Source organism: Puma concolor, chromosome A2 (genome assembly GCF_028749965.1).
Source record: "Puma concolor isolate L17-30 chromosome A2, mPumCon1.1.hap2, whole genome shotgun sequence".
Lineage (NCBI taxonomy): Eukaryota > Metazoa > Chordata > Mammalia > Carnivora > Felidae > Puma > Puma concolor.
Window position 1 is genome coordinate 148,242,501 of NC_141668.1, and position 27,864 is coordinate 148,270,364.

The 27,864-nt window shown below is 42.5% G+C and overlaps 1 long non-coding RNA gene across 1 annotated transcript; it reads right to left on the minus strand.

The window, feature by feature from the left end:
• LOC147583582 (uncharacterized) lies at positions 1-27,409 on the minus strand. The gene is made up of 2 exons (XR_015243233.1): positions 27,158-27,409; positions 1-992 (listed from the first exon to the last, which is right to left on the minus strand). It is a non-coding gene; the product is annotated as an uncharacterized LOC147583582 (long non-coding RNA).
• Between the last annotated feature and the right edge of the window lie 455 nt (positions 27,410-27,864).

Genomic DNA, 27,864 nt, shown 5'->3' on the forward strand with positions numbered 1-27,864 from the left:
TTCGTTTTATAAATGAATGATCAAATTTATTAGCAATGAGTAACTAACCCGTCTACATTTATTTTGTTGATAATACAAATTTACAAGGTTTTAATTGCCAGTTTTAAAACCCCAAAAACCCATACATAAATACATGGGTAATAAAATATCTTCTCACTGTGCCCTTGACTTCTGTAGTTACATGAGGGCTTATGAGGAGGGTCTTGAAGGAGGTTTCACATGTAATCACAAAACTTGCCATAAAAGGATGAAGGGCCAGAAACAGTCTAATTTAAACCTGGTTGGTGGTAACTTCATGTGTTTTAACCAGAATTCTCCTACCTATAACTATTATTAATAAATTTCCTTGTAATGCTTATTAACATAAATAATGATCTCCCTTGATTTCTCTTGTTATCTCATGGAATGCCCTACAGTGTTGCAGCTTGGAGTTTGGTTCCCAGACAGCAGCATGGGTATCACCTGGTAGCTTCTTAGAAATACAGGATGTCAGGCCTCGTCCCAGACTTACTGAGTCTGAATCCGCATCATAACAAGATCTCCAGGTGATTTGTGTACACATCAAAATTTGCTATCTGCTGCATTGAAGTGGTTATATCCTCTCCCATTTCACAGTCAAGGACACTGAGTTTCAGAGAAGTCCAGCCCCACAGCCAAGCTGGATTTGAATCCAGTCTGTTGTAGTCTACTGAGCCGTCAGCCAGATGCTGCAGGTGCACAGTGTCCACACAAGAGTCCAGAAGCGTGGACTTGCAAGGACAGTGATGACAGTCCTGGGCCCCCAAGGTAGTGACTTCACTCGGCACTGGTCCATGGGTTGTATACTCAGCTGCTTGTACCTTCATCCTTCAGACCTGCTGTGGGAGAAGCTTGTGATGTCCAATCTCTGCACAGCGCACCTCAGGGAGACCGAGGGATATCTTAGAGTTGTTACCAAGGGTGGTCTCAGGTAACATTCTCCTTCAATGGCAGAAATGATGGTCGACTTGTTGCTTAAAAAAACAACAACAACAAAACAACCTATTTTAGAACAGTGATATGAATCCCAGAAAGTTAGACAATGTGTGGGGCCAAAGTGAAGTGGTAAATTGATCATATTCATTAATAGCAATTTAATAAATATTTATTGAGTGTTTACTGTGTGTCAGGCACTATCCTGAATGCTGAGAGTAAAGGAAAGGTACAAAGAGGAAGGAAGTTTAACAAGTAAGATGATTTGTACCTTCCCTGTATCTCTCCACCAGACCCAAAAGGAAGTCAGATCAGTTCTCTGCCTTAATATAGAGCTGATTAATGCAATTGTCAATTAGAGGGGAATTCTTTCCCCTCACTATTTCCCTCTGTTATGAGCTCACTATTTCCCTCTGTTATGGTGGCCTTCACTTAATCTGCTCTCACTCTGAATGTATCTACTTAATCTAAGACAAGAGGTCTCCATTTATGAGACTGAGCATTTTTGATGTCAGCCGAGGTCATATTGTAAATATGAAGAGATACTAGAGTACATGGCCCATATTGGGCATCCCTCAAGGAACCCCCAGACTCACTTTGCTTACCTGTTAGGTGGGTAGGTAAATATCCCCTGTAGTGATGCAAAAAGATATGTGACTTGGGTGACCAGAAAATATGTGGATGCTTCAGGAAATAAACTGGCCTGCATATTCTCCAAGAACTGTAAGAACGTCTGCAAAGCTGCAGTTGCATTGCAGTAATGGAGAGGAGAGCAAACTGACCTGGTGTTGGAAAGGAAGGAAAGATCTAGATCATGAAGTTTACGTGGTTCATCCATGAGCTATTGACAGCTGAGCCTCTGCATTCTGAACACTCTGGTAGAATGCTTTTAAAACAACCAACTCCTTCTGCACCTTATTGAAATCATTCAGGGTGCCTTCTGAGACTGGGGCCTTCTAAATTTATGACCTGTCATCTGAAACTTTCCCCTAAGGGCAAAGTTCCTCTGCAAGGAATGCCCTCATTGAGTGCCATTTTCAAAGAGTTGCATGGAGGCTGGGGGAGGAGAGACTCACTTTTCCAATGGAACCACAAACAATGGGACTTAAATGGGCCAAACCTCATCCAAAGCTCTGAAAACTACCCCTGGAGGCTCTCTGAGGAGTGGGGCAAACAGACAAAGACCCTTCACAATTGCTCTTTGTTTCTAATTTTATTAGAAATTATTTTAGGATTATTGAATGAATAGGCATTTAGGGATTTAATTTCATCTTTCTGGGTGTCCTCTTATTAGATTCCTGGAGCCTAAACCAAACCCAGGCCACCCAATAAACAAAATTTGGATGTCTGGGTCACTACCTGGCTCTGTCCTTCCACAGATTCAAAATATAATTATGGGGCAGCATTAGTTGAGGGATTTGAAAATGGGCAAAGTCCCAATGAGATCCCTGCCCTAAAGGTATCTTGGATAAGGCAATTGATGACAAATTTCAGGCTCAGATGGTGAGAATGGACCGTGTCCCATGGTTCAAACACGGAGATCTGGTCTACTCTTATGTTTGGGGTATTCCTTCTACGTGTACATAGATTTCGTGGAAAAGGTAGATACAAAAAAAGGTATATCTATGAATATGGTTTAGAATTTCTAACCCTACAGAGTGAAGGGATATTTGGTGTGTGTGTGTGTGTGTGTGTGTGTGTGTGTGTGTGTGTGTGTGTGTGTGTTTTCTGTAGTACTGACAAGGCAAACATTGTCCCCATTCTCAAAAGAACTTATACCACATTAGAGAAGTGGCATAACAACAAAAAGTAAAATAACAAGGTGAAATGTGGTAATTACTAGGAAATGACTACAGTACTGTTTTCATTGATGTTTCCTTTTTTACAAAAATTGCAACTTCTATGTGTGTAAAACATACATTAAGTCCAAGTCTTCAGAGAAAGAGTAGGGTTAGAGAGCAGAGCATCAGGCTGACAGAAAAGGTGGGGGTTGAGTGAGTAATCCAGGAAGACCTCTCTGAGGAGGTAGCAGTTTGGTTGTGATCTGGAGAATCAGTTCTTAGTCATGAAAGGCATGGGCAGCAGACTTACAGGGAGACAATAGAACATGTGTGAAGGCCTTCAGTGGAACCAAGATCCAAATATTTTCCAAGAACTGGAAGAATGTCCACGAAGCTGCAATTGCATTGCAGTAATGGAGAGGAGAGCAAACTGACCTGGTGTTGGAAAGGAAGGAAAGATCTAGATCATGAAGTTTACGTGGTTCATCCATGAGCTATTAACATGATCTGCCTTAAGTTTTTTTAAAAAAAATTTTTTTTTAATGTTTATTCATTTTTGAGAGACAGAGAGAGACAGAGTATGAGCGGTAAGGGGCAGAGAGAGAGGGAGACACAGAATCTGAAGCAGGCTCCAGGCTCTGAGCTGTCAGCACAGTGCCCGATGTGGGGCTCGAACTCGCGAACTGCGAGATCATGACCTGAGCTGAAGTCGGACGCTCAACCGACTGAGCCACCCAGGTGCCCCAATCCGCCTTAAGTTTTAATAGCACCCTTCTTGTGGCTGTATGGGTAACAGAGCTTGGGGGTTGACAGAGAAGCAAAGGAGCTTTAAAAGTTGTTCAAGTAGTTGAGACCAAAAATGGCCCTGGTCCATCATGATGGAGTTGAACCGAAGCAACTCAGAATTTGCATTGGGTATTAGAGTGCACAGGATTTGTTGATTCTACTGGATACTGGTAAATTTTCAAGGATGCTACCAGGTGTTTAGTTTGAGTTCTTGAGTGGATCAGTAGACCACAATTAACTAAGATTATGGGAAAACGTGGTTTGGGGGAAAGGCAAAGTGCCAACAGAGGGCCCATTATCCTAGAGTCATGACTATGCAGGTTGCAGAAGAACCGCCCTGGTCAAGATGTTACTGTTGCTCTGTTTTGGTTCATCAGGAAAAAGCCATTCTGAGTGATTATTGATGTCTGTGGTGAGCACAGGTGGAGTATGGCCCAGTTGGATATTTGTCATCTCTACCTTATCAGATACAGGACACTGCCCAGTTTATAGGGCTTGGTCTGTTGACAAATCTGTGTTGAAGCCCTTCTCTTGCCAGGCACTGTTCTAGATGTTGTCAGGACATATCGAATGACTAAGTAGCAAGAACCAATTACAACGATTTCCTTCAAGTTTTTTTTTCCTTCAAGGTTTAATGCAGGCACCATCGATGGAGCCAAAAAGCATTCTATTTCTTTGAGAGTGGTTATGTGCACTATTCTTAGATGGTGTGCAGATGCCCGTGGCTGGGAAGACTCAGACTTCCTCTAGAGTCTGGAGTTTGATACACGTGGCAACTCCCAGTTAAATGGGGCAGACATGAAAATTTGCAACAATGGGATAAATACTCTCTCCACAAATCTTTTTCACCACTTTAATACTTGACTAAAAGTAGTCTTGATTTTTGCACTTGGAAGGTCTTAGCTGCGGACTACTAAGGGTAACACTCTTTTGATAGGAATAGGATCTCAATTCCAGAGCTCATTTCAAATATCATTGGGTCCAAGGCCAAGTGCCTTGTGTCATTGGCTGGTCAAACCATACTGAGAACGCCCATTACAAAAAGATCTTTATTGCATTTTATCTCTTTAAAACAGCAACCCTTTTTGGCAGCTGGAGCTGTGTTCTCTGGATGCAGTTAGTCCCTATAAAGGAGGCTCAGGTTTCTGACAGTCAATCAGGACACAGGTGGAGCCGGTCTGTCCTCCCCCCTCCCCCCTGCCCCCCCCCACCCCCAACAGCCTCCTGGCCTAGGCTAAATGGGGATTTAGTGGACCTCCTTGGGATTTGTCAGGAAAAAAAAAATCACATTTCAAGTGGGAAGAAAGTCAATCCAGAATCCAGGAAGGGAGAGGCAGCTTATAATAATAGGCTCTTACCTCTGTACTGGGCTTTACATTTCACAAAATATATACCTGATTCTATTTGGTTCCCTCTCCAAAATATCCTGCAAGTAATATATTAATTTTCTCATTTTACGGATTTGGAGGGCAAGGCTTACAAAAAGAAAGTGATTTGACCAAAGGTGTAGACTAACAAATGAGACTTCTATTCAGATTTGACTTCAAATCTGACCTTTCAGGGCAAACTTTATGGAAAGTAGAAGAGAACTAGAACTTATTGCATTTTACCTTGTGCCAAACACAGTGAGTACAGTGCTGGGGCAGAGAAAGTTAGTGTTTACAGCTGTATTTGTCTTAGCTGATACTACTCAAGGGGTGGTGTTTAAAACAAACAAACAAATATAAACCAATGACACAAGAATTGAAATTGATACTGGAATTTACATGTGGCCTCTATCATATTTAGTGAAAACGTAGGAATGATTTAGAGCAAGGGTCAGCCCATGGGGGCAAATCTACCTGTTTTTGTAAATTACAGCTGGTGGAAACATAGCCTCGCCTATTCATTTGGGTGCATCTAAACCACCTTTGTACTGCCATGATGGTACTAACTAGCTGCAAAAGAAACCCTCACAGCCTCACATGTTTACTATGTAGCCTTCACAGAAAAAAAAAAATTGCCGACCCCTGATTTAGAAGACTTTTTTCATCTTGACTTCTCATCATAAACTCATTCCTTTTTTTAATGTTTATTTATTTTTGAGAGAGAGAGCATGACAGAGAGAGGGACAGAGGATCTGAAGCAGCTTCCACACTGACAACAGAGAGCCCTGTGTGGGGCTCAAACTCACAAACCATGAGATCGTGACTTGGTCTGAAGTTGGACACTCAACCGACCCCCCCCCCCAGGTGCCCTGATGTACTGATTCTTCAAGGCCTTTTCAAATAGGGATTGTAGTGAAGGGTAGATTACAAACTGGCTACAAATATAAATTTAGTACTTAAAGTCCTTGGATAAGATCTCTGGGATATCCTCTGAATGTGAGGTTAGAGGTGTCTGAAGCATGGCATAAATGTCTGAGAATAGTAAAAAGAGAGAGTTTATCCACATGGTATCTGTTAGTGTCACCTTCATGGATGGAACAATGGAGCAAAGGAGTTATAGACTGAATGTGTGTGTATCCCTCCTCAAATTCATATGGGGAAATCCTAATCCACAGTGATGGAGGTGGTGCCTTTGGAAGGTGACTAGGTCAGAAGAACAGAGCTTCATGAAAGTGGTCAGTGTCCTTATAAAAGAGACTTCAGAGGGGTGCCTGAGTGGCTCAGTCAATTGAGTGTCAGACTTCAGCTCAGGTCACGATCCTGTGATTTGTGGGTTCGAGCCCCACGTTGGGCTCTGTGCTGACAGCTCAGAGCCTGGAGCCTGCTTCAGATTCTGTGTCTCTGTTTCTCTCTGCCCCTCCCCTGCGTGCTCTCTCTCTCTCTCTCTCTCAAAAATAAATATTAAAAAAATTTTTTTTAAAAAGAGATTCCAGAGAACTCTCTCATCTCTCTGCCATGTGAGGACATGGCAAGAAGACCACCCTTGATGAACCAAGAAGTGGGCTCTCATCAGACACCAAATCTGCCAGCATCTTGATCTTGGATTCCCAGCCTCCAGAATTACGAGAAATGTTCATTGTTTAAGCCACCCGGTCTATGGTATTTTGTTATGGTAGCCCAGACAGACTAAGACTGGAATGTATTATTCAGAGCTGGTTAAGTGTTTAGGAACAACCCTCATCCCTCGGTGTCCTACCTTCCTTTCTCATGTCGCAGCCCAATATAAAGGGGGACCCAGGTGCTTCGTGTGTGGCTGTACCATCTTGCAGGGCCTCGGAGACCTCCACTCGATCCTTTGCATGTATCCAGCAGGAGAAAGGGGAGGAAACCTGAGCAACAGGGCAGGAAATTTTAGGGGCCGTTCCTAGAAGTAACACACATCCCTTCTGCTGACATTCCGTGGGGAATTAGCCACATGTCCTCACGTGAAATTGGTGAATGCAATTTAGAAGTATGCCAAAGATGAAGGGAACAGAGACACTGGTGAAGAACTAATCAGATTCTGCCTCAGTGACCTGTAGGAGTCAAGTTAAGTGTTTTTGGTTTACATGCCCCCTACATGCTAAGGAGTCTACTTCTTCCTTCTTTCCTCCTTCCCTTCCTCTTTCCCTCCCTCCCTCCCTCCCTTCCTCCCTTCTTTCCTTCCTCCCTCCCTCCCACCCACCCTCCTTCCCTTCCTTATTTGTTTATAGTCTTATATGTATAGTCTGGTCCTTGGTCATGATGACTACCAAAAAAAAAAAAAAAAAAAAAAGTTAAGAACTAATCCCTGTCCTATGCTCTGTGTTCCTAAGTTTACCTAAATTGACGGAGGAAAAAATAGAAACAAATAAACGCAAGAATCCTACCCCTACTATAGCAACAGTGATGGAGAGCGGAGCTTGGACACCGGGCTTGAAGGCGGAATGGATTGAGAACATTTGGCTTATGCATGTGTGAGTTTAAAGTGGTATTTAATTAAAAAGTTGCAAGCTCATGAAACAAAGGGTTTTGTTTGGCTCCCCCTTATATAATCCCAGTTTCTAGGAAACAATAACTTGTGATTTATAGGTTCCCTTTTCACAAAAGTATGGAAGTTATATGTAGCTCATGTTTAAATGAGAAAAAAAAAATTCCCTGATGGTAACTCATTATCTGTCTGGCTAGCAAAGGACAAAGGACAAATCCTGGAACATCTTTCTTTGCCATTTTATATTTATGACACATCCTGTTGGTAAAACATTATTCTCAAGGCAGGCTCTGGAGTTTATTATTTTTTGTCTTCTCATTTCATGACTGCATCATTTTTTAAAAATGCCAGGCCAGATGGAAGCTTGCTTCCTTTAGGATCAGGGGTGGAAGAGGGACAGTGTGAAACCATGGATAATGAAGCCTGCAGTATGCTACCCACTTTTAAGGGAAGATGGTCTTGTCTCTTTACAACTCATGGGCTTTGCGTGGCCTTATTGGCATTTATTTTAAGGAATGTTCTAGTTGGGGGTACAGATTGGTGTAGAGGCACTTGGAGCTCCTCTGAGAGTCACTTCTTACCTCTTCATGGACATTGCACCATCTGAAGTTCTTTTTCGTGATGTTGGCCATTGTGTATTGTCTGTCCATCTCCTGCAATGAACCTCTGAAGTCTGTGGGTGGGGGTGGGGCAGGAGCCTCGTATGACTTATCCATTGCTATCTCCCTTGGTGCCTAAAACAGGGCTTGGCACATTGTGTGCGCTCTTTAATATTAGGGGTGAGGGAGACGGCACGGATGAGTGAGTGAGTGCATAGTGGTAGGGATGGATGACAGGCACTCTATCCCCCCCACACTGTTGTGTCTAGAGGAGATGAGAAATGCACCCCAAGACTTCATGCCTCTCCCGGCCTGAGAGCAGTCAGCTACCATTGATCAGGGCCCATGGATTCGTCTTCATTAATCACTCTGGAAAATTCCCACCAGAATATTAGTGACAAAATTGTGTTCCATTGACTGAAACCCTAATGAGGGAAAGCATCAATAAATTCTTAATTTGTCCCTCAGGGAGAAAGTACAGTGATTGTCTGTTTAGAAGCCTTAGTTACTACAATTTAATCCTAGCCTGAAGACATTTGGTCGCTTTCTTGGAGTGTTGTGGAAGGGGAAGTGTTTTCAGAAAAATATTTGTTCTTCCAGATTTCACTAATGAGAATCCCTTCTGAATAGGAACCAAGTCAGTAGGATGCCTGAGAAGGAACATTTCACTACCCTCCCAGCTGCCTCTATGGATATGAGTCCACCATGGTCCTGGGAAGGACTCAGATGTGGAATGGAAATCTTTCCTTGTTCCCGTGAATTGGTGGGGCTCTGCTCGTTCTCCCCACGGTCATTCCTAGAGGCAGCGAGATGCAGGTTACCCCTAGAACTGGAATCACAGGCTCAACACAAACCAGCTGTCAGACCTGGGGCAGGACCCTAACCTTTGCTGTCAGTTTTCTCATCTAGAGAATGAGGATAATGGGAGCATGAGTCTCCTACATCGCTGAGGGAATTAGATAAGACAGCGCTCTATGAAGTGTTTAGCATAACACGCAGCACCTACTAGAAGCTTTACCCATGCTATTTGCTGTTGCCACGTTTATTATTATTCCGGCTCCATGAGGAATGCCAAGAAAGGCTGAACTTTTAATAGAATGTTGTAGAAGAAGTTGAAGCATCACAGTAGGTTGAACTGGAGAAACGAGAGTATCTGTAAGTCGTAGAGTTTGTCTTTTTGATCTTCTGCCCCACTTTAGACAGGACTTCAGAAAAAACACGATTTTAAGATTCTTCTTCCTGGCAAGTCTGAACACACATGGCCTATTACATCTATTACACCTAATGGCATCGCTGTAAATCCCAGCAATTAGAGTGTCATCATGGTCTAAGGAGGACAATGGATGTGCGGCATGGCAGGTCACGCCCCACATCCAGAGCACACAGCAGACATGACTAATTGATCAGGGCCCTCTTTCTGCCAAGCCTAGACTCACTCATGCATTCGAGCACATCACTCCAGAATCTCTCTGGTTAATTAGATAATGACACATATTTCCCTCCTAAATAAAGGAGGCCATACAAAGCACGGGTTCTGGTTCTGGTTGAACCACTAACCAGCTGTATGGCATTTAACTTTGTTTTTCTTCATTATAAAGCTTATGTTTTATTAAAGCTCAAATAAACATTTCCCCATCCTCTTCACGTGTACTTGGGGAGATTGACAGGAGAGAAAAGCCGACGTTTAATGGCAACTTAACCCACATGGAAATGCCCTTTAAGCTCTGGAGAGAATTGGCTCAAAATCCCACCTCATGACTCGTGGTACATCTGTTCCCCTGAGCCCCCGGGGATGTTTGTGACCATGGGGCAGGGGGGCGGGGCTCTTGTTCTCTATCCACATTTGTCTCAAAACTGCTGCTTCTACTTAACATTGTCTCATGCACACCGTCCCCTGTGGAGTGTGCCGACCTGGCTGAGGGGCCTTTCTAGGCTTTTTTCTAGATTTACCCCTCCCCCCATAGCACCCACCCTCTAGCGGGGATTTGTGAATGTAGTAAGTTTGGGCAGCCCGAGGTGGGTTTGCGTATTGGCCATCCCGGTTCTACAAATCCATTTAACTACTTTACCGCTGAGGTATTTTTTCTTCCCCTCTCCTCCCCTTTTCCTTTTTATCCTTCTTTTTCTTTTTTAAAACTCACCACACTACCTCTCAGAGTTCTCTGACCCCTTCCCATATTCTCGGTGACTTATCTTCTCCCCACGTCTTTCTTGGGCACAACAGCTAAAGTCAGAATCTTTCCATTTGAAATTCAGCTCTACTACAGACCTCCCCTGTGTCTCCAGATCTTGCCTTATTGGTACCCTGTGGTAACTTGGTAGTGACAGCCCCTTCCCTCAGAAGAACTTTAATAAGTCATTAAAGTTATGTCTACATGCATTGGTGTGTGCCTACATGTTGCCTCTTAACATTCTATCCATCCTCCCATTCCTCTTCATTAATAAGGGCCCTGGGGGCGCCTGGGTGGCTCAATCGGTTAAGCGTCCGACTTCAGCCAGGTCACGATCTCGCGGTCCGTGAGTTCGAGCCCCGCGTCGGGCTCTGGGCTGATGGCTCAGAGCCTGGAGCCTGTTTCCGATTCTGTGTCTCCCTCTCTCTCTGCCCCTCCCCCGTTCATGCTCTGTCTCTCTCTGTCCCAAAAAATAAATAAATGTTGAAAAAAAAAAAATAATAAGGGCCCTGATTTTTAGCTGGCTCATTACCATCTGGTTAAAAAAACAAAAAACAAAAAAACCCTGCTTCCTCTAGCTTACCTGGTAGCTTATAGGAGCCAAGTAACTAAACTGGGATTTAGAGAGAAGGTTTGTGTGGGATTAATGGGAGGTCTCCAAAAAAGGGAGAGAAGGTCTCCTTCTATTCCTTCCTTTACTCTGCTCTCTGGAATGCTGACAAGATGGCTAGAACTCCAGCAGCCATCTTGTACCATGAAGAGAAGGGCCCATCTTAGGGATAATGACAAGGTGTGTCTGATGGCTTTGTCAAGCTGCCTAAATGCTCTAACTTCCAATTTCGTATCTGTTGAAAATAAAACTTCCACCTTGTTTAAGCTCCTTTTATTCAGGCTTTTACATCAACACACAATTCATTATTTTCAAAACTTGCATCCTCAGGCCTCTCTCACGTTTTACTCCAAAGTACCTATGAGATGGCACTCTTCCCTCTATAGACACACACTCATTTTTATTTCTAAGCTTGAATGGGGGAAGCTGTATTCTAACACACAGATGGGTTGAATGGTAGAACAGAGATACTCTGAGGGACATAAGAATATGGGTGCTACTGACAGTCTTCTGCCCTGAGCTAAACCTCTGACCCAGGTCAAGAAGATTCAAATGGCTTCCGGAAGACAGTGGCAGGCAGGACATTCCAACGCTAATGTCAGCCTTATAAAGAAGACAAATGAATGTGGTACTGAGGAAGGCAACGAACCCCATTATTCCCACGATGGGCTCCTGGGGAAACCGCAGACAGTTTTGTGGTTCGGATGACAGACGTCACCCAAAAGTTGAGGAGTTCATATCCACTGAAGTGCACATTTAAGAATAATCAAAACATAAAACAGATGTCAATATCAAAATACTGAGTGTGTAGTCCCCAAATTAAAGTCAAACGTGAAAAATACGTTGAACTTAAAGCATGCATTCTTTTCTTTCTCAAATATTTCACTGCTTTTCCCAATGGGAAAGGGTTACAAAAATCTAAGAAATGACTGGTTTTGCAGTGGAGTTTTACCACTGCATGTACCTCCACCTGGAGCCACACAGGACTTTTAGCCGTTGGCTCCTTCACCTCACCGGGAGAAACGTGGGTTATTTAAGGCCTCCTAAGAGCTGTAGTCAGTTGATTTTTTCATTCATCTGTGGATGAGGGAGACTCAGAAGACTTCTGGATTTGCTAAATCCAGACACAAGATTTTGTGTGAGAGTCATTGTATGTTCCTATGGGTGGTCATATTATTCTCATTTTAAATTTGGTAAACAGTGATCATATATTGATCGTAATGGGAAATACTGTGGTCTCAATGAATGCAAATTCTACCCTTATTTTCCAGCACTGCTTAAACACCCAAGTCCACCATGCTCTCAACCACGAGTGATTTCCACACCTCTCAGAAAACAAATCATCCCCCTAATTAAAATAACCAGATATGTGCATTTTGAAACTATCAATGCAGAGAAATGAAGAAGAAAGTAGGAAATTACCCCAAATCCTACCAAATACAGATAACTACTGTTCATAGAGGGTGAACATTTTCCTCAGACATGTGCTACAGGCCAGTGCTGGCTTATGCTTTTATTCCAGTGTCGATGAGGGCAGCAACTTTCTCTGTCTTATTTACTGGTGCTCCCTACCATGCCTGGCGGGATATCTGGCACAGAGCAGGTATTCAAAGTACTTATTTTTGAATTTGTAATTTCACATTTACATGCTGCTGCTTCTTTTTTTTTTTTTTTTTTTTTTGCCTCACATGTTGTAGATATCTTTCCAAGTCAAGAAATGCAAATCTACAACATAATTTTTTAAAGGCACATGTTTTATCGGATATTAAATATTAAGTTTTGCTCTTCGTGCCCCACGTGGGCATGTGTGTGTCTGGCTATCTTCTTAAAACATATTCCTGTGAGTAAAGGTATTTAGTCAAAGGTTACACACATTCAAAAGTCTGGCACATATTACCAAACCATCCTCCAGATGATGTGCATGGATTTTCACCCTCACCAAGTTAAGAAATGGTCTCATTGTCCCCCATCCTCCCCTAAACTGGATAGTGACATGTCTTTGCCTAGCTCATGGCTAAAAATGTTATATCAATGTTAGTTTGATTTGTATTCATGTGATAATTTGTAAGCGCGAACATCTTTTCATGTCCTCATTGCTTCTTAGTAGTTTAAATTTGTTATTTCTTTTCTCTCTCATTCCTGGTTTGAGTATTGAGCGGCCTGTCCCTCTTTTGATCATTGATTAGACTATGCGCTGGTTTATCTGTTTTCCTGGGCTTTCAAAGGATCACTTCTTGCATTTTCTACTATACCAATCCTATTTTATCTTTATGGATCCCTCCCTGTGCTTCCTTAGTTATTTTTGTAGTGTGTTATATATATATTTTTATTTTTTAATGTTTATTTATTTTTGAGACAGAGACAGAGTGTGAGTGGGGAAGGGGCAGAGAGAGAAGGGACACAGAATATGAAGCAGCTCCAGGCTCTGAGCTGTCAGCACAGAGCCCGGTGTGGGGCTTGAACCCACAGACTGAGAGATCATGACCTGAGCCGAAGTCAGACACTCAACCGACTGAGCCACCCAGGCGCCCCCCAGTGTGTTCTACTTTTGAGGAAATGCTCATCTTGCTGTTTCTACAGTTTTGTTCTAATAACGACTGTGTGTGAGGAAGGACCTTTACCTTACTTGTTTTTGCTATTTCCCTCAGAATTTGGGGTGAAATGTTCTCATTTTGTTTTCCATATGTTTTGCATTTGTGGTTTTGATGTTCTCTTTAACGTTAGAGATGTTGTAGAGATTTTTTTTAATTTAATTTTTTTTTTGTTGGACAGGGAGTTTGTTGTTAGCAGTTTTTGTTCTTTCATGTATTTTGTATTTTGTTACATGTGATTAAAGAGTGCAGCCTGTACTATTTTTTACTTTCTGGAATTTTTAAAAAAGTAATTTGGAACATTTTTATACATGCTGCCTGAGTTTACTAATATGTATTCTTGGGTGTAGGACAGAAAGTGGATATTTATCTAAATGATTACACTATATAAATCCACTTCTGCCTCTTTTTTTTTTTTAATGTCTTATTTATTCTGAGAGAGAGAGAGAGAGAGAGCAGTAGAAGAGGGACAGAGAGAGAGACACACACAGAATCCGAAGCAGGCTCCAGGCTCTGAGCTGTCAGCACAGAGCCCGACGTGGAGCTTGAATTTACGAACTGTGAGAACATGACTTGAGCCAAAGTTGGACACTTTATCGACTGAGCCACTCAGGTGCCCCTCCACTTCTGCCTCTTAATTTCATTTCTACTTGACCCCACCAGAGGGGGACTAGAGAGGTGTATGAAGTCATCTTTCCTCTTATTTTCTTGAAGTTTCTCCTTGTATTTCCAGCAATTCTTACTGTGTGTATTTTGATGCATCGGTGGTGATGTATCTGTTGGCTTCTATAATTTGACGGATGGTCTGTCTCTTCATGACCTCTCTGAATTGAGAAGAATATGCACTGGCTGATTTTCTTATACATCCTTGAGTACAAATGAGGAAACTGAGGACCAGAAAGTTCAAGTAAGTGGTAGGAGTGCAGGGTTGCCCAGCAAACGTATGGACAAGCCAGGTGTTTCCGCCTCAAAGCCCACACAGCCTTAACCTACTGCTATCATGCTTTCCTGGTATCTAATTCTCTGAGACACCTACCTGGTCTCTTTTCATTTCTTGAGTGACTTGCCTATTCTGCATAGATGCTTGTACAATTCTCTTGATCATTTAAGTACAGTAATTTTACTGAACTTTTTTTCTCAACATTGTTTGATATATATCAGTTTTTCCTAAGATCTGTCAGCCATCTCTGTACATACACAGGTCTTCCTCACATGAATATTTGTTTTATTCTAATAAAAACCATCACCTATTATTCATTTTTTGGATAGAAAGTATATAACATATTAAATTATTATAATATGTATTTAATATGCAGAATATATACGTGTATGTGTATTGCCTTTCCCTGTATAGCTACCATTCTTCCTTTTTAACATCTTTTTAAAAATCTGGCTATTAACATTTCCAGTCTTTTTATTTTTCAGTATATTTATTTATTTTGAGAGAGGGAGAGAATCCTAGCAGGCTCGGCAGCTGTCAGCAGAGAGCCGGACTCGGGGCTGGATCCCATGAACTGTGAGATCATGACCTGGGCCAAAATCAAGAGTCAAAACACTTAACCGGCTGAGCCACCCAGGATCCCCTTCCTTCTAACATTTCATTATTTGCTACATTTCATGTGTTTTCCAAGCCCGTTTCCTGCAGCAGTGATTGTGCTCCTTGCTTTGCATGTGGTTTTATGTCCTATAAAAGCATTACTTTTCCCTTATTTCTTTCCTAAATTTTGCTAAACCCTTATTCATCATATCATTGCATTTTCTTACCACATTTTGGCCATTTATTTCACCCACGTGCTTTAAAAATTATTTGAGAATTCAGAACAATTGTCTTTTTTTTTTTTTTCAGTTGAAATTCTTCTAAAACAAAACCCTTTTCTCTCCCTCTTTCCCCTGTCTGCCTGCCCTCTCTCACTCTTCACGCTGCAGCGCTTTCCTGTAGGGTACTGGGGGTGGGATGCAGCATTTTCTTGTAGGGAACATGCCAGTGTTTCTTTCTTTTTTTTCTTTCATTCTTTTCCTTTTATTCTTGTCCCCCATTCATTAAAAAAATTTTTTTTTAATGTTTATTTTTCAGAGAGAGAGACAGAGACAGAGTGTGAGCAGGGGAGGGGCAGAGAGAGAGGGAGACAGAATCCGAAGCAGGCTCCAGGCTCTGAACTGTCAACACAGAGCCTGATGCAAGGCTTGAACTCATGAACTGTGAGATCATGACCTCAGCCAAAGTCAAACACTTAACCGACCGAGCCACCCAGGTGCCCCTTCCCCATTCAGTTTTTAAAAGTGGGTCGCAACTCTTGTACCACGTGCGATTTGAGTTGGATGTTGTTATTCCTTCAATTTCTCAAGCAAGGCAGCCACTGCAGTTGGTAACTTCGCCTCGGTTTGATTAACCTCCCATTTTGTGCCTGCACCAGAAACCACCTCGCTTCTTGATTGGTTTCCATCCCAAGGACTGGGTATCATTCAGATTTCAGTTTTTCCCATCTGTGGTGTGAGCAGGCTCCTGTATGGAGTCAGAGTTTCAGAGAAACCTTGCAGCTAGCCAGCATCTGATTTGGTGTGGTTACAAGCATTTTCCTCCTTTTAATAGGACTCTTTTGCTGCCAGGCATTGGTTAAAACACTTGCTGTTGCAACATTGTTACTTACTTGGCTTCTGCCGTTCCAGGCTAGAGAGACATTTACTGAGTTTACCTACTCCTCCAACTCCGCCCCTGTGACCTCAGCATATTGTTTATGGGCTGAAGAAAGGTGACCCTAGAGGGCACATTGAGGAGTTTACTCTCACGGGGTCTTCCACTGTCCTTAGTACCAAGCCTACTCTGAGACATTGGTGGATATTTTCTGAGATTCCTTGGCTTGTTTTCAACCAAATCTGTTCATTCCTTCCAGAAGGAAACAGTATGATTTCCAGAATCTTCTTTGCATGTGGTGCCAATAGTTTCATACCTAAGTGATATTTCTGGATATTTAAACTGTCACATTGGGACCATTTCTACTATTAGTGTCGATAATAATGTCTTTGTTACATTTATTTCTTTTGATTAATCTTTGTTCCACTTGGAAAGTGAAGTTGCATCATTTCTAGGCTTCCTGTACCTTTGCACCCACGTTTTCCAGAATTTTCCTCCCCTCCTGTGTAACGTTGAACTACTTCAGGTTTTCAGCATGTTTGTTTTTATCTGCCTTGTATTTTAATCACGTGTGTATTTGACTGGTGTTGCTCAAACTGTCGATGGTTAAGGACAAGTTGTTTCTTAGCTATAAAACACTGAGGACCCTTACCTTTATAAAATACAGTAAGTATTGCATTTGTAGAAATGAATGAAGAATAAGACATAAAATGAAAACTTGAATTTTTGCTATTATTCAACAACTATCACATTATTTGCTATATAATTGCATTATTTTTGAGAGAGAGAGGAAGAGAGAGAGGGAGAGAGCATGAGCAGGGGAGAGGCGGAGACAAAGGGAGAGAGAGAACCCCAAACAGGGTCCACACTATCAACACAGAGCCCAATGTGGGGCTTGATCCTGTGAACTGTGAGATCATGACCTGAGCTGAAATCAAGAGTCAGACACCCAACAAACTGAGCCACCCAGGCACCCTTGGGCACAACTTTCTAAATGCTTCCTCTCATTTTTTCTTTCTTATTCATCATGGAGGGTCACAAACAACCCATAGGCCAAGCACAGTCCATGGAGCCCCACTCTGAGTAGCTTCACTGCAAGCTGTTCAAGAGCAGGGTCAAGGTGTTGTTAATCCGTGTGTCCTCCTTAGTGCCCACTGAGCTCTATGCCCCTAAAATAGCTTCTACTGAAAAAAACTGTTGACTGTGTAAGTAAGACAATAATACAAGTAGCAAGTGCCTCTTGAGGTCAAAACTCTTAAGTTTATTCATGACCCGCCCAACTTCCTTTTGCATTGGAAAGATGCAGGTGCTATTACTTGGATTTATGGCCGAGGCCCAGAGAAGAATGGGTCTACACACAGGAGGCCCTTTTATCCATGCTGTTTTATTTGACCCACGGCGTTTTCCCTCATATGCTGTTTCATATCTCTGCAGGGAGTACAGAGCATGGTGTGAAAGACGAGGCAGGATATTAACCGGACCAGGGCCTGGGCCAGGTGTGAGCATTCTGTCTTCTGTCCGTCACTTTATTTATCATCCTTCTCTTGAGGACTTTGTGAGGAGCCTCTGATTCCCAGTCACACAAACAGACTCTGTGCTTGAAGAGCGTGTTGTGATGAAACACTTATCGGGAGTATTACCGTCCCTGAACTAAGAAATAATGATCAAGCCGATGTGTTCTGGGGTATTTCTCCCCGGGGCACTGGTTTACTAACTTGGGGAGAGGGCTGAAAAACTAGCCCCAGTCAGGGTAGCAGCTGAGCCACAAGTCAAACATCCTGGGTGGGGAAATCACAATGAATGCCATAAACAGGAGCGTCAGTCAGAGCCCAGCTCTGGTACCAAATGCCTGATGGGTCAGCAAGGGCCTGTCCTTGACTGATGGGGAAGAAAAACGGAGAGAGAGGTCTTGATAAGGTAAGGCAGCATGTGAAAAGACCACAGCAGGCTTACATTTAAGGAGCTGGGGTGATTCAGGGGCGCCTGGGTGGCGCAGTCGGTTAAGCGTCCGACTTCAGCCAGGTCACGATCTCGCGGTCCGTGGGTTCGAGCCCCGCGTCGGGCTCTGGGCTGATGGCTCAGAGCCTGGAGCCTGCTTCCGATTCTGTGTCTCTCTCTCTCTCTGCCCCTCCCCCGTTCATGCTGTGTCTCTCTCTGTCCCAAAAATAAATAAATGTTGAAAAAAAAAAATTTAAAAAAAAAAAAAAAAGGAGCTGGGGTGATTCAGAGGAGAGAGGACTTTCAGGGGCGAAGGGCCACTTCCCAGAGTCTTGACCTACACTGTCAGCCTCAGCTGTAGGTGTGCACTCTAAGTATTTTGTCTGCGGTCCTCTCTTGACTAGTTAGATCCCTCCTTTGTCATGCCAGGTGGCAGTCTCGTTTCGCATGTATTTTTCTCATATTTCTCATGATTACATTTATGGTTTCCTCATCTGTGAGGTTGCTAAGTTTTGGTCAAAGTTGTTGCTACTGTATGTGTAATGCATGGAAGAGTGTCTGGCAAAGAGTAGGCATTCAATCGACAGTTTGCCCTTGCTTCCAGATTTCTGGACCGCACTATCTGGAGAAAGGCTGTCCATTGTGATCACTGCAGAGCTTCATGTTGAGTTCCTATTAACACAGAGATGAGAAGGTACAGCCCCAAAAGGGCAGAAGGGTGATTGAGCCTAAGGATAGTAAGTGACCAAATTATCCAGAATCAGTACAGAAGAGCTGATTTGTTGGTAATTTCAAAGCATTGTTATGGTTTTCTTTCCTTTGAGACAGGAAAGGGACTTTATTTCGTAAGAAGCTTCATATGAATCTTTCCAAAACTCTATAACCTGACATACGGTTTGATAAAAATCTGTTGGTTTAATGAGTGACCCTGAAGAAGCCATTCTCATGTCAACATTTCCTCCAGGGAGATATTGGGTCTGTTGCATTCAGTGAGTTTGGCTAGTTTAGAATGATTTGGTGAACTGGCACGAGGCTTAGGGAGAAATGCAACCAACTCGGAGTCTTGAAAAAACAGCCAGATGGAGGTATCATCAGGGTTGCTCGGGCTGTATTTTGAGGGAGCTTTCAACACTAGGTTTCATTTTGTAGCTGGACATGAGAGTTACCACCGTCTAGACTAGTGGTTTTCAACTGAGGACACTTTTTGCGCCCCAGGGAACATTTAGTGCTGTCTGGAGACATCCTTGATTGTCACCACTGGGAGGAGGAGGGTGATGCTACTGGCATCTAGTGGGTAAAAGCTGGGGATGCTGCCAAACATCCTACAATGCACGAGACGCCCCCGTGACAGAGCTCCATCAGGTAGCTTAAGAAAACCTACTCTGCACAGATTTACAATATAAAAGGCAACTCTAGGGACATTATTCCTAAAGGCTTTTCTCTGAAAGAGAACTTGACAATTATCAGCTCAAAGACCCTTTGTACTCAATTCCAGCCTTTAGTGACTGCTGGATCTTTGAACTACGTCTCTGTATCTGTGCTATCTGACTTGCAGGCCCTGGATCATAAGCTCCCTCTCCAGGTACAAAGCAGGTGTAGGCCAAGTTCTTTAAGTTCCCTGCCCTAAGGCTACTAACTGTTTAGCTGTTGCCAAGCCTTGCTGGCAAGCCTAGGTCTTTACAACACAAAGCACTTGAGATTGGTGCAATCAGAAGGGGGCCATAATCTGATTGGTCGCTACCGGGGGTGGGGGTGGGGTGGGGGGGTGGATGTAAGGCAGACAGTGTGGGAGGGCTCCAGGTTCAAGGTGTAAGGAGCCTGGTGGCTTCACCAGCTGACAGTGCTCAGCTACTCTCCTCACCCTCTTTGCTGCCTTTTGACATGCTCTTACCACCCAGGGATTCTATCACACTAGCTCCAGGCTACTGAGGCTTTGCTCTTGCCAACTTGCAGACAGTTCTTGGCCTAGCAGACCAGTTGGATGAGGGCCCCTGGAGCTAGAAGGTGACTTTCATAAGGGGGCTTAGTGCTCTCCACCACCGCCTCTGGGATGTGTGCTTTAATTCTGCTCTGACTAAACCACTTCACATATGGCTAACAAAAGAAGGCTTTTGTTAACATTCACTGTGGCCACTCTGAGCAATGACAGAGATGTCACCAAGACTTTTTTTCAACAGGATGGCTTGTGTGTTAGCTGCCTACAACTTGGAGGATGCGAGGTCGTCCCCAGGATGTGTAGACTCTTTTGTTTACACCCTGGATCTGTGAGAGGTGCAGAACCTTCTAGCAGTCCAGTTCGGCAAACACTAATGGGGCTTCTGCCACGTGGCCAGCATTCACAGATCCAGGCCAGGGCAGAGGAAAGCATGGCCAAATGCAGAATGCACAGGAGGGGAGCTCAGCTCAGCGTGGGGCAGCAAGGAAGGGGTGGAAAAGAGTTCCTGGCAAAGGATCTGAGTGGGAGGCTCAAGGGATGAGAGCAGGGAAGACTCCCCTGGTCATGAAGCGCAGAAACCATTCAGATGAGGAGGCATTTTGCCATTGACGGTAAAGAGTGAACACCCCCATTTGCTCTGTTCTTCCTTTTAGCTTCTTGCCTGCTTGTCCTTCCTTCCCTCCCTCCCTCTCTTTTGCTTCACCTTCTCTCTGCTTTCCTTTGGCTACCACTTCTTGGAATTACAAGATGCCTGCCCCAGCCAAGCCCCATGCCTCCTCTTTCCCAATCCTCAGTAAAGCAAGCACTGTGGACTTAAATTGTCGAGCTTACAGCACCCACAAACTATCAAACTCAATGCAGTGAAGTAACTATAAACGAAACAGGACAGCTACTCCATTCGGGACTTTACAATCAAGTAGTGGAGAAATACACATACGTTCCAATTATTACCAACATTATAGCACAAGATACCTATTGTGGACCAGGCCTAGAGGAGACATTTTATGGCCATTATTTGAAATTGTGACACTACTGTTTAAGACGGGCCTGTTTTTATTTTAACAATGAGTTATTGAGGCTGAGACATTAGGGGTAGGAAAGAACTTGTGAGACACTAGCCCGCAACAATCTGGAATACAATATTTGGTAATAGAAATCTTTTTTTAAGATAAAAATTTAATATATTTTTCTGAAGCTTTGAGGGCTACTGTCATAAGGCAAAAGAAAATTTTGGTAATAGTTTGATAAAAATTTTGATAGGATATAATTACAAGCCCATAAATCACATATTTTGCATGTAAACATTTGGTATATCTCACCGATCTCATTGCTTAAAAAACTATATTGTAGTTCATGAGGGAAAAGAGACAAGAGATAAGGAAGAGTCATAAAGTTAAAGATCCAAAGATTGCAGGAGCTGTGGCAGATGGATGAATTTCTTCCTGTGGAATTTTCCAATATAACCATTGGGTCCCATAGGCAGTGTTTGCCCTTGAAATTGGACTTGGAGGAGGTGGAAACATCTTGTATAGTGTCTATCGGCTGTTCCTATTGTTATGAATTACCCCATTTATTAATTATTATTAACTGTGATTTGGTGAATGTTACATAACTTTCTGAACCTTGTCCCCTTATTTAAAAGAAATATAGTTTAAAATAATGACAACCTTTTTTTAATTTTGAGAGAGGAGTGAGAGAGAGAGTGTGTGAGCTGGGGAGAGGGACAAAGGGAGAGAGAGAGAATCTCAAGCAGGCTCCACACTCAGCATGGAGCCCAATGTGGGGCTCAATCCCAGGATCCTGGGATCATGACCTGAGCTGAAATCAAAAGTCAGACGCTCAACCGACTGAACCACCCAATGATGACCTTTTGATTCGTTGTAAAGATTTGCTGTAAATAGACATACAAATGCTTAGCACAGTGCCTGCCATGGAGTAAGTTCTCAAAAAGTATAGGTATTATTACTGAAGTTTGCCTATTTATGGCTTGCCCAAGCCAAGAGAATCCATGCAGTGGATGCTTTTTTTTTTTTCCAGGAAGGTAAAAGTCATAAAATTCCAAGTTACACTTAAGTATGGATTTGAGACCCCAGTCGTTAATATTGATGTCTTGATGTCTACATCCCTCCTTCTTACACTTGCCCTTCATGACCCTCCCACTCCCATAGCTTTGCTGTGTTTTCTGAATGTTAGGTTATGAAAGCATTTTGTTGCTGTTGTTTTTTTTTTTTTTTGGTGATATGGAATCCCCCCTTTTTTTTCCAAATAAAGTTGCAAGCAGGGGGCTCATGTATAAAATAGACTAACGCAGATCTGCTGTCTTTGAAATTGGGTGAGTGTCTGCTACTGTTTCCTCCTCATTTTGATATATTTCTTTCTCTGTTCTGGGAAACCTGGAGGTGTTTCCAAAGGAAACTTAGGATTTCACTGAATGTACCTTAAGAACCACTCATCCAGTAGAAACTATGCATGCTTTGAAAAGATCATCTTGATCTGAAGTGCTAATATTAATAAAGTGAAATCTTTGACATAGGACAAAAAGAACCACTCAGCTCTATGAATGAGATACTAGTATTAGTTCTGAGATTCCCTGTAGAAATAGTCCTGGCTTAGCTGGGAGTGGGGGAAGGGAGGGAGAAAGGATGGATTTCCCTATGGTCCTCCCGCTCCCCATACACCATGCATGAGATAAATTTCCCTGGCCAGTATCTGGCTGTTTAGGACTCCAAACATCTATGTGGAACCGGAGCATGTAATTGAGTCACCACATATCTCCAAATATTTTGATATTTTGGTAATTTGCCATCTCCCCAATTGTCTAGCCATCCAACCCTCCTTTCCAACTACACAGCACAGTTTCCATCACCATGCCCTTGTGCTGAAGGTTTCCTCCTCCTGGAATAATACCCATCCTTCCATTTCGGGCTCTCTGACTCACCCCTCCTCCAATGCCTTCTCCATGAGCTCCTCCCCAATTTCTGGGGCCAGATTTTGTGTCTTTTGTGTGTTTGTTCATTTCTGCCTCCCCCACATTCTTCTATCTCCCTCACATTCCTATCTTGCCTGGGGCAGTGTCTTGCACAGAACACACAGGGAAATGCTCACTGAATTAAACTGAGTAAATGCTATGTTGATCAAATCTTGGGTCAGCCGCCTGCGTTTTTCATCTGGCATTGCTTAATTAGCTTTTTCTACAAAGTCAAACCAGGGAAGGACCATTCCCAAAGAAAAGCCAAAGCTTTTCTTTCCTAATTCTTCCCTTTGGGTGTCCAGTGGAGACTGGGCAAGATATAATCATCCAGTTTCCTTCTTCAACAGTTTTATTCAGCTTGATCCTAAACTTCAGCTAGAGGCTGTAAAATTCCTTTTTGAGTGAGACCATTTTCATCTTGGTTCTCAGTGATTATAATGAACTATTGACCATGTTTGTTCCTAAAAAGTTAAGCTAGCTAGTTTGGGTGATCTTATCTATACACGATATGGCAGATCTTAAGCCTGGTATTTCCTGTGCAAATGCTTTATTTTGGATATTTCAGCACCTCTTGCCTGCGTGATTGCAGAACTGAGGGAGAACTGTTGTTTCAATCAAGGACAATGCTCAACAAAACTATTTCAGTGGGATAAATTATATATACAAACAATTTGTTGAGACATATATTGCATACAATGCTGAGTATTAAGACAAATGGAAAAATAAATACCATATTCTAATGAGGGAGACAGAACCCCTGTCCTCAAGTAGCTAATCAAATACAAGGCAAGAAATGCTGGCACGCGATTAACTAGAAACATCCCTTTGTTGTTTATATGCAGTTTTGTGTTAGGAATTTATGGCATCTTACAAAAAAAAACATACGATGCTGGGGGGGAGGGGGGGAACATAAATAAGACAAAAACATGAATAAGAAAGATCAGGGAAATAGAAAACAAAGTCAACTAGAGCCCAAATCGAGGCCTGTTCATGAAATATACCCCCTGGAAACTACAGGAAAGCAAGGCCATCTCTGTGGCCCACCGAAGGTATACCCAGTGAGTGGCATCTAATAGACAGACAAGTAAACACGAGATGTGAAAGGCACATTTTCCACAACAAAACCACATTTGGAGAATCCAAAATATGAGGCCACCTTCTCTAGACCAGACTTTACCCAAAAATTGGAAGCTGAAGACCCTGCTGCCATATCTTTCCACCTGGGGTGATTGTGTTTTGTTTGAAGAAAGGAGATGGGGAATATGTATTACAGTCTTATTGTACTACTCTAGTGGCTATGAACTTTCTAAAACATTTCTCTTGAATTACATCGTTGTTACATTTTATTTTGGAAGATAGGGCTTTTCCCCCCTTGTTTATAATTTTCATATTTCCAACTGAAGGCACATAGAGAGCAGGAAACAGATATTGTATGTCTTTGTAAGTTTCTTTGTTTCTTGAGCATAGAGTACAATACCTTGGGTGACATTTGAAATACCTTAATGACATTTGAAATTTTTATTTTATTGGACGTCAACAAGTGCTAACTCAGTTTGAGATAGGACTCTACTGTACAAACACAGATGATTTGTGACAAAGTTTCATTTACATATTAACAGCAGTGGAGTTTAGAAAGCCAGAGTGGTGGGGCGCCTGAATGGCTCAATTGATTAAGCATCCGACTTCAGCTCAGGTCATGATCTCGTGGTCCGTGAGTTTGAGCCCCACGTCGGGCTCTGTACTGACAGCTCAGCCTGGAGCCTATTTCGGATTCTGTGTCTCCCTCTCTTTCTGCCCCTCCCCCACTCACGCTCTGTCTTTCTCTCTCAAATATTAAAAAACACTTAAAAATTAAAAAAAAAAAAGAAGAAAGAAAGCCAAGGTGTAGAAAAGATATGTCACTGTGCATGTGTGTCTGCCTTACCATTCCATCAACCAAAGTTCATTCTTCAGCAACATGATTCAGACTTTTGTGATACCAAATTTGGAGTAGGAATAGAGGAAATTAAGACACGAGCATCAGGAGGAAAGAGGGTCTGATGTAAAAGGCAAGGACTAAGGGCTCTGGGACATTGGATGCAGCTTTTGATGGAGAATATTGATGGAAAGAGAAAGAAACTTTCAAGTATCCATGGGGCAAAAAATACAGAAGAAATAGGATGATTTTTAAAGAAATATCATGAATGATAAATTATGTCTTTAAAAAATGTTCTTTAAGAGAGACAAGTCAAATTAGATATACATTTTAAACATTGTCATTCATTTTGGCTCCTGTAGCATGTTTATTTGAACATGCTAGACTAGGATTTGAATCAGACTAGGATTGCATCTCATGTGGGAACCAGCTAAGTTACAAAAAAGTGATATATTTTTACTTCAATACAGGTACTCTTGGTTATATCAGTCATAATGAGAGAATTAGGAAATCATGTGGCCAGGAAGGAGTGGAACAGAGCAAAACTCTTTGTGCACTACCCCAGTTTCTTTGAAAGACTAACTTGAAAGCCTAAAAGTAGTAAATTTCATTAGTCAGTTAATTCAAAGAGCAATGAGAGAGTATTTTCATCTAGTAAATGAGCAAATGTTTTGAGAAGTATCCGTATGTATGAAACGAATTCTGTTATGAGTTTTTAATCCCCAAACTCCAAACATTAAAAACCCATACATAACTGGTGAGATTATAAATTGAATCAGGGGCACCTGGGTGGCTCAGTTGGTTGAGTGCCCAGCTCTTGATTTTGGCTCAGGTCATGATCCCACGTTATGGGATAGAACCCTGCATTCGCCTCCAGGCTGAGTATGGAGCCTGCTTGGGATTCTTTGTCTCTCCCTCTGCTCATCGCCCCTGCTTGCATTTTTTCTCTCTCCCTCTCTCTCTAAATTAAAAAAAAAAAAGTGTGCTGTTTAATTTCAGCAAATTTGTGAGTTTTCCAGTTTTTCTGTTACTGATTTCTAACTTCTCCCTCTGCCCCTCTCCCCGATCACATGTGTGCTCTCTATCTCTCTCAAATAATAAATAAATAAAATCAGAGCTTCTGGAAAATAATATGGCAATGTATATCAAGAGCTTTAAAAGTATTTGTACCTTTTGGCGGAATAATTATTCTAAAGCAGTAATAAAAAATGGAGTCAGAATATGGAATATTATATACTCATTAACATAGATTTTAATGAATATGTGAAGAAAGTAAATATCCATATATATAAAATGACTTCACTTTAAAAACTTGCATACGAATACACCCACATGACAAAAGGCTATGAGTAAATGCTCCAAATACCAGATTTTGGGATTATGGGTGAGTGGTTTTTTTGTTGTGGTTTTCCTGTTTTTTTTTTTTTCTTTTAAAAATAAAATCTATATGGATGGGTATGGCTTTAATAATGTGACAAAAATAGACATTTTGGGAAAAAACTAGTTCATCACCTAGGCCAATCTCATTCATTTTGCCTAGCAAAGGATTCTGTTAAAATTTCAACCAAAAAAAAAGTTTACATGCAGACCTATCAAATAGATTTGTCACTGTCTCTTCAAAGAAGGAAATTCTGTTTCAAATTCATCCTTAGCCCAAAGCAGCTAATTTGATTTTATCAGTCATCAGCAAAGCCCTTACAGTAAATAATTTATGCATTTTTGTAGCTCCATCCCTACAGGGCAAGGTTCAGAATTTAATGGAAACCATCACACCGTTAGATTGCTACAGCTCATCTAAGAGCCTGAAGCCTGAAGTATTGAGCGGTCACCTAGAGCATGTTCATTTGATCTGACAGCATTAGAGAGGAATGCAGGAGCGGAAACAAGGCAGGGGAATCCCACTGTGCACACGTCTGCCCTGGGACACAAGAGTTGGAGAAGAGATGCATGGATGCCAGTGGCAAAAGCAGGTGCAAAGATGATTCTCCAGCAGATGCCCGTGGATGGGACATTTTCATAAAACGCTGAGTAATTGTCAGCCCCAAAGTACCTCTCCTGCAAGACCTGCCCAGCTCAGCCCCCTTCTCCTGGGCATCTGCTGTCGCAACGACCCCTCCTATATCTGTTTCTCATTAACAGTCCCTCATCTCTGGCCTATCTAAAATCATGCCTGAGGGGTCCTGGGGTGGCTCAGTCGGTTGAGCGTCTGACTTAGGCTCAGGTCATGATCTCGCGGTTTGTGAGTTCGGGCCCCACGTCGGGCTCTGTGCTGACAGCTCGGAGCCTGCAGCCTGCTTCGAATTCTGTGTCTCCCCCTCTCTCTCTGCCCCTCCTTGCTCATACTCTGCCTCTCTCTGTCTCTCAAAAATAAATAAATGTTAAAAAAATTTTAAATCATACCTGTGCTTGTCTTCTGTGGCTTTTCACTTCGCTTTCTTTCTGTTGCTTGGCGTGAGAACTGAATTTAATTTGTTCATCGTTAAAGGCCTTTTCATCACTAGATTTCTTGGGAAGTTCTGACACTTGTTTATTCCCCTGACAAATCAGTTTTGAGGATGAATCGGATGTGGCTTGTCAGACGCTTTGAAAACAAATCTGGCAGCAAGGGAGTTGCTACGAAGGGTGTTCCTGGCTTTGTTTCAGTACCCAGTTTCGGAGACAGGTAGAGAAGGAGGAGCCGTTTTATTTTTAGAAATATCGTCTCAGCTTCATGTCTGTTGGTGAGAGTAACAGTGGTAAACACAGTGCAGGGATGCCTTCAGAGATACAAGGGCTACAGGGATTCAGGCGATGGTCTGTGTTAAGAGAGATTTGTGAGATGCTAGGATAAAACACAGATGCTGGAGTAAAACCTTCCTGCAGAAATGGTGGAGAGGAAAAGGTCTGTTAGACTCCTTAAGGCGCCAGCTCTCTGCATCATCTCCAGTCTGCTCCCCCCCACCTCCTTTCACCAAGGAGTATGAAATTAAAGAAGGTGGGGGTGCAAACTTCCATTTAGAAGATGAATAAGTTCTGGGGGTCTAATGCACCGCATTGTGATTATAGTTAACAATAATGTATTATATACGAGAAACTTGTTAAGAGAGTAGACCTGAAAGGTTCTCACC